Raw genomic sequence first — 11,292 nt, 5'->3', positions numbered from 1 at the left:
AAGTATGGAGAATCCTCAAAGAACTCAAATTAGATCTCTCATTTGATCCTGCAATCCCATTACTAAGCATTTACACAGAAGAAAAAAGAAAACATTTTATCATAAGGACATTTGCACTAGACTGTTCATTGCAGCCCAATTTACAATTGCCAAAATGTGGAAATAACCTTAATGCCCACCAACCCCAACCGAGGAATGGATTAACAAGTTGTGGTATATGTATAGCATGAAATACTATTCAGTCATAAAAAAGATGGAGACTTTACATCTTTTGTATTAACCTACATGGAAGTGGAACACATTCTTCTTAGTAAAATATCACAAGAATGGAGAAGCCAGGCTCCAATGTTTTAGGGACGTTGTTAGGGATGTTTTAACTTGGATGTTTTAGGGATGTTTAGGGTTGTTTCATTTAGGGATGAAATTCCTCCCAGAAACAGAATCATTTTGCCCATATAATCCTGAATTAACATAAATCTGGCTGCTATTTATACCACTTTTTTAGGAAAAGTCATTCTGCTAACCATTTCTCAATGCTAAAAACACACTTTTCAATAATGTGCATGCTACCTGTGCTTAGTTTTCCCACTCTTAGCTGCTCCTGCAACTGAAAAGGGGGAGAGAAGGGAAAGGAGAAAGAGCCTGTTGCTAGGTGGAATAAGATATGGAAATGAAGTGAAAGGATTCATTGTATACACCCAGAAAAAAGAAAAGTGTGTTCAACCCCAGTAATTATCTATAAGGGATGTACATACATGTGTATGTGTATCAGGATTCAAGGTAAAGCACCACAAAGTTAAAAACTTCTAAAAACTTTTACAGATTTAAGATTATATATACAATGTCAGCAACCAGTGGAAGACAGCTTTTCTGAAAATTGTGAGCAATATTTCAAATTCTAATTCTCTAACCTCTGCTTTACTATCAAATATCATCTTCCTATTTAAGTCATGACTGCCAAGTCTAAAGTCAGAATAAGAGTATTACTTTATCAATGCTACTTAACATCATTGTACTTTTTATTCTCATGACCTTTTCTTAACTACATACATATATGGAATATGCATATATTATATTAAAAGCTTTATTTTTGTCTGTTAACCTGGCAACCTATCCATTATTAAAACTAAGGAGACTGATGGCAAATGACAAAGACAATATCTTTGTTAAAAAAAAAAAAAAAGAAATTAAATGGGTGCCCTTCAAAATTAACATTAAGCAAGGTTTTTTAAGTTAATATGTTATCTTCTCCTTGGCAAAAATGTTACAAAGGGCTTATTGGTGCCTTCTATATTATTTTCTTACTAGTAACTGGAGCATTTCATTGGATGACCTATGAATGTGTTAGATTAAGCCAAATTATGCCACATATCCAATAACTCCCAATTATAGTAGTTTTTGCAGGTTCATATTTTGCTTATGTGATGACTGTTCATACCCATGGTTCAGAAACAGGTCTTTTACTATCATCTCCACACTAGTAAAATCCACTGGGACAGACTCTGTGCAGAATATTGCTGATACTTTGCAGAGCACAAAGGGTCTTCTGTGTCTTACATTGGGATTGATTGCTCCAGCCTGGAAATGACATGACATTTCCTTTCACAACTTAAACATCACACTGGTCACATGGCCACTCAACCCTCAGATAAATGAAAGAATAAAATCATCAGAGAAGGAAGAGAACCAGAGTATTTGACATGCATTACTAACAGCTGTCTTGAGCATGTCAAGGTGTTGTCAAAATCTATGCACTCCTTTCTTTGGAAGCATGATCTCTAAGAAAACCCAAAGATCAGAAGAGGAAATATGCATATAAATAATTATTTGTATGAAGTATTATGATTCCATAAGGCTCCTCTCTAGAGAGGGACTATGACAAATGAACAATAGATGGCTTGAGTGTTTCTTCCTTACTGATCTCCAGAGGATACTGGAATATAATGAGTCTGTGAAGTAGGATAGGGCATTATTGGATTGAAGATAACCTCCTATCACTGAATGTGACACTAATTTCAGAAACAAGATTAATGACTATAATTATGTCCTCAGTTTGGTTGGGATCTCAAGAAGCAGGTAGAACAAGTACAGCAAGTGAGATTGATATTTAGCTTATCTTCTTTTCCTGTTTCAGCACTTATACTCTTGAGTGACTGTAAACAAACATTTTACACAGCATTGGATACCAAAAATAATTAAAATTTGAAGATATGCTTAATATCATTGTAATATTGAAAATAAAATTTCTTTCAGAATTTCTGATTAGGTTGTTGACATCACCCGCATTGTTGATTTTTATTTTATTATTACAAAATACTTCAGTTTTTATCTGTTCTCCATACAAATAATTCCCTGGAGCAATAGCAGAAGTCACATTCAAAGGAAAAAAGGCAATCATTCCAAAAAAATTAAAATCACAGAAGGCGTATCCTCTGATTAAAATTTAATAAAATTTAAATTAACAAATGAAAATTCAAAAATTAAAGGAGAAAATATCTATAAGTGAATGAAAATAAAAACAATCATCCAGAAAAAAGAAATGCATAAAATTAATGATCTAAGATTTCACCTTAAACAGTTAAACGAAGAGCTAATTAAACTTAAAGTAAGCAAAAGAATGAAATGGTAAAGATAAGACCAGACTTTATTAAAACAGAGTCTGGAAAGCAATAGAGAAAATCCATGAAATAAAAGCAGTTTTTAAAAAAGAGATATAAAATGATATAGTTCTAGGGAGGCTGATTGGGGAAAATAGAGAAGCTCAAATTGCTAATGTTTAATACTAGGAATGACAGAAGGATATTACCGTGGTTCACAGACATTAAAAGGATAGTAATAGATTACAATAAACATCTTTTTATCAAGAGACTTGGCAACTAGGAAGAGGAGAGAGAGGGTAAGGAAGGGAGAGTATGGTAGGAGGGAGGCTATCTGGAGGGACCTCACCTAATGTGCATAATGCAATGGTACATTTCAAAACTATTAAGAAATGAGTATAGGGCGGTGCCTGTGGCTCAAAAGGGTAGGGCACTGGCCCCATATGCCAGAGGTGGCAGGTTCAAACCCAGTCCCGGCCCCAAAGAAAAAAAAATGAGTATAATTGTGATGAATTTGTTACTTAGTTCAATGTAAGAACCTCAAATTGTATGTCAAAGCAGTACCCTGAACCCCATAAATGCACCAATGTACAAAGTTATGATTTAATAAAAAATAATTTAAAAAATAAATAAAAAAAGAAAATGTTCTTTGAAGATACAACTATAACTTAGATAAGATTAGAAAAATTGTATTTTTCAACATCAATTAAAAAGGTTATGTTTACAAATGTTTCCCTTCATGAATAAGAACTAAAAAAATTGAGGGCAAGTAGAATTGTGGTTATTAGAAGCTACAAAGTGTGGAGAGAGGGGAAACTAGGGAAAGTTCATTAATGGATACAAAGTTACAACTAGATGGAAGGAATAGCTCTAGATTTTATAGCACTGTAGGGTTAACATAGTTAATAATAATTTAGTGTATATTTTCAAAAAGCCAAAAGGAAAGATTTTGAATGTCCACAAGGCAAAAAAAAAATTAAGTTTGAGGTGATAAATATGCTAATTACCCTGATATGATCATTACACATTTATATATGTATGGAAATATGTATATCATTCTCTACCCAAAACTATGTATAATTGTTATGTATCAACTAAAAAGGGAAAAAAAGAGATTGTACTCATAATAAAAATATATTTCAACCCAAATGGCATCATTGATGAATCATGCTGACCTTCAAAGTTAGAAATAACACAAATTCTTCATAAATTATTTCAGAAAATGGATGTGGACTGGAAACTTCTGAAATCATTTTATCACGTTATACTATCAAAACAAGACGATAACATTACTGTAAAAGAGAATGAAAAACTAATATTCTGAAGTAGATAAATAGAATAAGTGAGGTTTACTGCAAAAATAGGAGGTTTCTTTAATATTTAAAAATATATTGGTTCAGTGCCCATATTGGTTCAGTGGTTAGAGTGCTGGCCACATGCACTGAAGGTGGTGGGTTATAATCTGACTCAGGCCAACTAAGCAACAATGATAACTGCACCAAAGAAACAACTGGGCTTTGTGGCGGGCACCTGTAGTCCCATCTACTTGGGAGGCTGAGGCGAAAGAATCACATAAGCATAAGAGTTTGAGGTTGCTGTGAGCTGTGACACCATGGCACTCTACTGAGGGTGACATAGTGAGACTTGGCCTCAAAATATATATATATGTGATTTAATATATTGACAAAATAAAGGGAAAACATATTATGAACTTAATATATGCACCTATACTTTTACATATTTTGAGAAGAAATATAAATTATACAACCACTTTGAAAAATAGTTTGGAAATTACTTATAAAGTTGGAAATACATTTACCATATAGACCCAGTAGTTTCGTGTACATTTATAGATTTTTACTGAGAAAAATAAAAACATATATCTCCTTAAAGACTTACACACAAATATGCATACAAGCTTAGATTTATAATAGCCCCAAAGTAGAAGCCACCAAAATGTGTAAAAAATAAGTGAATAGCTAAAATAATTATGATAAATACAAAAGGAAATATCACTAAACAGTTTAACTAAATAAAATACTATACACAACTAGCACTGTGGAAGGCCAATTGTGGGTCGATTGCTTGAGGTCAGGAGTTTAAGACTAGCCTAAGCAAGAGTGAGACCCCTATCTCTACTAAAAATAGGGGGAAAAAATACTAGCTGAGTGTAGTGGCACACACCTGTAGTCCCTCAAGCACAAGAGTTTGAGGTTGCTATTATCTATGATTAGGGTACTCTACCCAGGGGGACAAAGTGATACTCTGTCTTGAAAAAAAAAGAAAGAAAGAAAAAGAAAAAAGAAAATACCATACACAAAACAGCATGGATAAATCTAAAATCATTACTTGAGAAAATAGTCAAACACAAAGGGTACATCCTAAGTGGGGTCATTTTTATGTACTATAGTTTGAGAAAAGGCAAAATTAATCTAGCAATCTGAAGGTGGATTGACTGAAAAGCAGCAAAAGAAGTTTGTTAGGATGATAGAATATGACACACCTTGATTGTGATTGTGTTTATAACAAATATGCTTAAATTTGCCAAAGCTCATGAAACTATACCCTTAAAATGGCTGTATGTTATTGCATGAAAATTTTATCTGAGTAAAGTTAATTTTAAAGAACAACAACAACTGGAAAGCTTTTTGGGTATTCTATGTCCAAAGTTGCATAGTCAAGGTTGTACATGACTCCTCCCTTCCCACAGTATATTAAAGCCCTTCTTATTTAGGTGCCAGCCAGCCAAGCCAATTCTCCACCCAGGGTGCTGAGCTCTTAATAAAACCAGAGGCTAAAAGGTGAGCCCATAACTGCTTACTCTGGAAAAAGGCACCACCACCCCTCCAGAGGTAATCTTCTTAAGGATGTAAAGTCACAAGAAACATTTTTTGTGGAGTTCCTTCCCTGTTCAGACATTCCTGTAGTGTCTAATTTTTTTTTCTCATTCTGAGGTTTTATTTTGTTTTTAATCCTACTTAGTATGATGGTAGATTGGTAGTCTGGTAGGGCGGGAAAGTAGGTAGATTAATGAATTAGTTCATTCAATATGTAGCAAATTTTATCAATCCTGTAATACTGTGTGGCAATGGGTGGTAAATGGACAAATGGAGATCATAATATACTTTTTAAAATGCAAGTTGAAGAGAGAGCTTGTTCTTTATCTCAATGTTACCCATACTTAGTTCTCTTTACATTAATTTGTAAAAGTAGTGGTCAAGGAAAGGAAAGATTTTTTTGTGAGGCATCCATGCTCAAGTGATAACATTACTAACATAACATACTAAAAAGTGTGATTCTGGGCTATGTCAGAAAGACAGGAAGGGCTTTGTGATTAGAAACAGATTTTCAAGCCAAGCTCTGCTTTTCACTAGCTTAATGGGTATCAATATTTCACATGACTGGAAAACAAATATGATTGCTTTATGTCTTATTTTGGAAATCTTAGACAAAAAACAAAGATATTTATAAATCAACATTATGGAATTAGTTGTATGTATGCTGTATGTCTTGAGTGTATTTGCTACTTAATAATTATTCAAAAAATGAAATTAATGTGATCTACAAAGAGAGAAAAAGACTGTAGTCTAGAAACCTCATGATAGATGTAATTCATTGAGTAATTCCTCAACTTTCAATATTTTCTAAATGTTAAGGACACTTGAATTTTTGAAAGCTTGACCAATTTTATCAATTTAGTTGGTCAAGTTTCTTAATCTTTTAAGAAAGATTGGCCCTGCTACTTGGATAATTTAGTAAGTAGTGAGATAGTGTTTAATTTTCCCTTTTGCTTGTAATTTATAAATTTGTTACTTATATTGTCTGTAGATTGAAAGAAAACCAACCCTGGCTGATAACCAGACTACAAAATTTCAACAAGGTCTCCTCTAATGTGAATACTGCCATGTAAAGATTTATTCTGTAAGAATAGGTTCAGAAGCTGCAATGTTTGTTCATTTGCTGTCTTATTATTATCAAACCAAATCTACTACAGCAGTTTTACTGATTTGATCCTTAGGTAATGAACTTAAGTGATAATTTGATCCATACTGACCAGTGAGATTCAACTAGTTTTAAAGCTAATAATAGTCTGCCCCAACTTGATCGAACCAATATCTAAATTGGCCACTAGAGTACTGTATAATATAGGATACGGTTAGAAGAACTGTCACTGAAGTAAGTTAAAAAGCATACATTTATGTAGCTATCCTCTTGGTTCAAATTACCTCCTCTCTATACTTTGCACATTCAGCATGCACAATATTTTAAAACAAGTAAGGAAAAGGGAGGAAGGAAGATGGGTTTACACTAGAGCTCCTGTCCAAAGGAGAGATATTGGACAGAAGTGAATTCAGTGAAACTGAAGGTGGAGATCTGAGCTAAGAAAGAAAATAGACAAGTGCACATCATCTCTGGTGAGCAAGTTATGACTCCAGGAGGATACAAGAAAACAAATTACAGGTACAAAGCCCATCACCAAGAGGAGAGACCCTTCCCCCAAGCAGGAGGCTTGCTGTGGGCTCTTTGCAAGTGAACAAGTAACAAAGACCTCTCATTTTACCATACAGGAGAGAGCTATTAAACATTGAGCCTCCTTCTCCAGGGAAGTCTTCCTGTGAGCCTAGGCATCATCCTGCCAGGCATAAAATTAAACAAATATTTTCCCCACAGTTCTGAACTCCAAGTCTACCCTTCCCCCTCTTGCCTGGTGGTCTGAAGGTCTGCCCCTTGCAGAGCCCAGACTGTTTGGCAATTCTCTGAAAGGCCTGGGCATTGTGTGGGCCACTGGACAGCATCGTGGAAATAGAGACTCAACTGGAAGCAGGGAGGTGTTGAGAAGAGAGGGACTCATGGGAAAGAGAGACGTGCCTCAATGATGCATCTGATTAGAACTCTTGACTTGGGCTGTCCACCTGAGGAGTCTCCAAGGCCTAGTGATGGCTGTTTTGCAGTGTAGTAGGAAAGGACTGATTCTCCCCCTCCAGCTGTTGCTGGTAGGGGGTGATGCACCAGAGATGCTTGTATCTCTCCCCTGCTGATATTTCAACCTAATACCATGACTCATTAGTATCAGGTGGAGGCCTGCTGACTTTAAGACAGAGTCAGTATGCTCTATCTCACCAAGCAGGTCCTCAGAATCTCTGGCTGCAGCTTTGAAAGGGACCTCCAAAAGGCAGTAGGGTAAAAGCTACAATCACAAGCCCCAGATAATTGGTAAAGGGTTTGTTAACTCCTCTTCCTGGGGCCCCCAATCCAATCTCAGCTGACCAGTTTTAATTGCCAAATTGTGGAAAATACTCATGGGGCAGAACCAGCAGAAGAACTCTGGCAACATGAATAATCACAGTAGATCAACTTCCCCAAAGAATGACAAAGGATATACAAAAGAAGATGCCACGGGTACTCTACTCCAAGATATTATGCAAGAGAATTTCCCAAGCATTGCAAAAGATACAGAAATTCAGATAGTAGACAGTTTCAGAATCCCAGCAAGACTCAATCCAAATAAAGCATCTCATAGACACATTATAATTAACTTTGCCAAAATTAATATGAAGGAGAAAATCCTGCAAGCAGCCAGATTTCAGAAAAGCATTACCCACAAAGGGAAAAATATTAGAATGACTGCACATCTTTCAGCTGAAACTTTTCAAGCCATTGACCTTCAAGCTTCTAAAACAAAACAACTTTCAGCACAGGATCTGTATCCTGCTACACTGAGTTTCATTCATGATGGAGAAATCAAATATTTTACTGACAACCACATGTTGAGGAAATTTGTCATAACTAAACCAGCACTCCAGGAGATACTCAGATCCATTTTTCTTAATAACCAGCATAATGGTCTACCACCAAAGTAAACTTAGCCAGAATTTATTGAACAAAACCTAACTTCCACAATGGTGAAAGGATTAAAAATATACACTAGATCTTTGAAAATCATGCAGCTAAAACACTACCATACCTATCAATTCTCTGAATTAATGCAAATGGCTTTAATTGTCCTCTTAAGAGGTACAGGTTGGTTGAGTGGATTCATAAACTTAGGCCAGGTATCTGTTGCCTACAAGAAACTCACCTTACCTCACAGCATCAAAAAGACTCAGGGTGAAGGAATGGGCATCTATAATACAGGCGAATGGAAATCAGAAAAAAGCAGGGGTTGCAATTTTATTTGCAGATGCAATAGGATTTAAACCAATAAAGGTAAGAAAGACAAGGATGAACACTACAACTCATCAAGGGAAACACTTAACATGAAGAGATTTCAATAATTAACATTTATGCATTAACATTTATACCTGAATGTTCCTCAGTGTATAAAACTAACCTTAACGGATATGAACAGTTTGATATTTTCCTGCACTATAATAATTGGAGATTTTAACATACTTTTGGCAGTTCTTCATAGATCCTCCATGAAAAAACTAAACAAAGGCATAAAGGACTTAAACTTGACCCTAGAACAAATGGACTTAACAGACCTCTACAGAACATTTCATCCTAATGAAACTGAATACGCTATCTTCTCATCAGCCCAGGGATCATCCTGCAAAATTGATCATGTCTTATGTGACAAGTTTAACCTCAAAAAATATAAAAGAATCAAAATTATTCCTTGTATTTTTTCTGACCATCATGGAATAAAAGTTGAACTCAATTGCAACAGAAATCTTCATACTCAAAGTCATGAAAACTAAATAACTTTAGGCTGAATGATAGTTATCTCAAAGATGAGATTAAGAAGGAAATCATTGGCTTGGTGCCTGAGGCTCAAGTGGCTAAGGCGCCAGCACATATACCTAAGGTGGTGGGTTCAAATCCAGCCTGGGCCCACCAAAACAACAATGATGGCTGCAACCAAAAAATAGCTGGATGTTGTGGTGGGTGCCTATGGTCCTAGCTATGTGGGAGGCTGAGGCAGGAGACTCACTTGAGCCCAGGAGTTGGAGGTTGCTGTGAGCTGTGATGCCATGGCACTCTACCCAGGGGGATAGCTTGGGGCTCTGTCTCAGAAAAAAAAAAAAAAAAGGAAATCATCAAATTTTGAAAATAAAATGATAATGAAGACACAAATTATCAAAACCTGTGGGATACTGCAAAAGCAGTCCTAAGAAGGAAATTTATAGCATTGGAAGCCTTCATCAAGAAAATAGAAAGAGAGGAAGTTAACAACTTAATAGATCATCTCAAGCAACTGCAAAGGAAGAACATTCCAACCCTAAACCCAGCAGAAGAAAAGAAATTACCAAAATTAGAGCAGAATTAAATGAAATTGAAGACAAAAGAATCATTCAGAATATCAACAAAACAAAAAGGTAGTCCTTTCAGAAGATTAAGAAAATTGATACACCTCTGGCTAATCTAATCAGAAACAGAAAAGTAAAATCTTTAATAACATCAATCAAAAACTATAAAGGAGAAATAGCAATAGATACCACAGAAATTAAAAAGAAATCCTCAATGATTACTATCAAAAACTCTATTCTCAGAAATATGAAAATCTGGAGAAAATGGACCAATACCTGGCAGTATGCCACCTTCCTAGACTCAACCAGAAAGAATCAGAAATCTTGAATAGACCTATATCAAGCACTAAAATAGCATCAGCTATACAGTATCTCCCAAAAAGGAAAACTCCGGAACCAGATGGCTTCATATCAGAATTCTATCAAAAACTAGCACTTATAGTTCTTTTCCAAAACATAGAAAAAGAAGGAATACTCCCCAACACATTTTATGAAGAATATATCACCTTGATTTCCAAACCAGGAAAGGACTCAACAAAGAAAGAAAAGTATAGATCAATATGGATATTGATGCAAAAATATTCAATAAGTTTCTAAAATCAGAATTCGATGACACATCCAAAAAATTATACACCATGATCAAGTTGGTTTTATCCCAGGTTACCAGGTTGATTCAACATACATAAATCTATAAATACAATATACCACATAAATAAAATGAAAAATAAAGATCATATGATTCCATTAATTGATGAAATTGGAAAAAGCTTTTAATAATATCCAGCATAAAAAAATAAAAAAATAATAATATCCAGCATAATTTCATAATTAGAACACATAAGAAAATAGGCTTAGATGGGACATTTCTTAAACTGATAGAGGCCATCTACAGCAAACTCACAGCCAATATCATATTGAATGTAGTAAAATTAGAAACATTTCCACTGAGTTCTGGAACTACACAAGGATGCCAATTGTTGCCACTACTATTCAACATATTACTGCAAGTTCTAGCCATCACAATTAGGCAAAGAAAGGGAATCACGGATATTCCAATGGGGTCAAAAGAGATCAAACTCTCATTCTTTGTGGATGATATAATCTTATACCTGGAAAACCCCAGGGACTCAACTACCAAGCTCTAAGAAGTGATCAAGGAAGATAGCAGTGTCTCAGTATACAAAATCAATACTTACAAATCAATTGCTTTCATATATACCAACAATCATCAAGCTGAAAATATATTCAAGTACTCTTTTTATTTTATAGTAAGGCCAAAGAAGATGAAATACCTGGGAATTTATCTAGGAAAGGATACAAAAGATCTCTATAATACGAATTATGAAGCCCTAAGAAAAGAAATCGCTAAAGAGTTACAAATAGAAAAACATACCATACTCATGTCTGGGAAGAATCAACATTGTTGTCCATACTTTCTAAAGCAT

Source organism: Otolemur garnettii, unplaced genomic scaffold (assembly GCF_000181295.1).
Source record: "Otolemur garnettii isolate 467f Iridium unplaced genomic scaffold, OtoGar3 scaffold00060, whole genome shotgun sequence".
NCBI classification, from domain to species: Eukaryota; Metazoa; Chordata; class Mammalia; order Primates; family Galagidae; genus Otolemur; species Otolemur garnettii.
Note: the sequence above shows the minus strand (reverse complement) of the source record.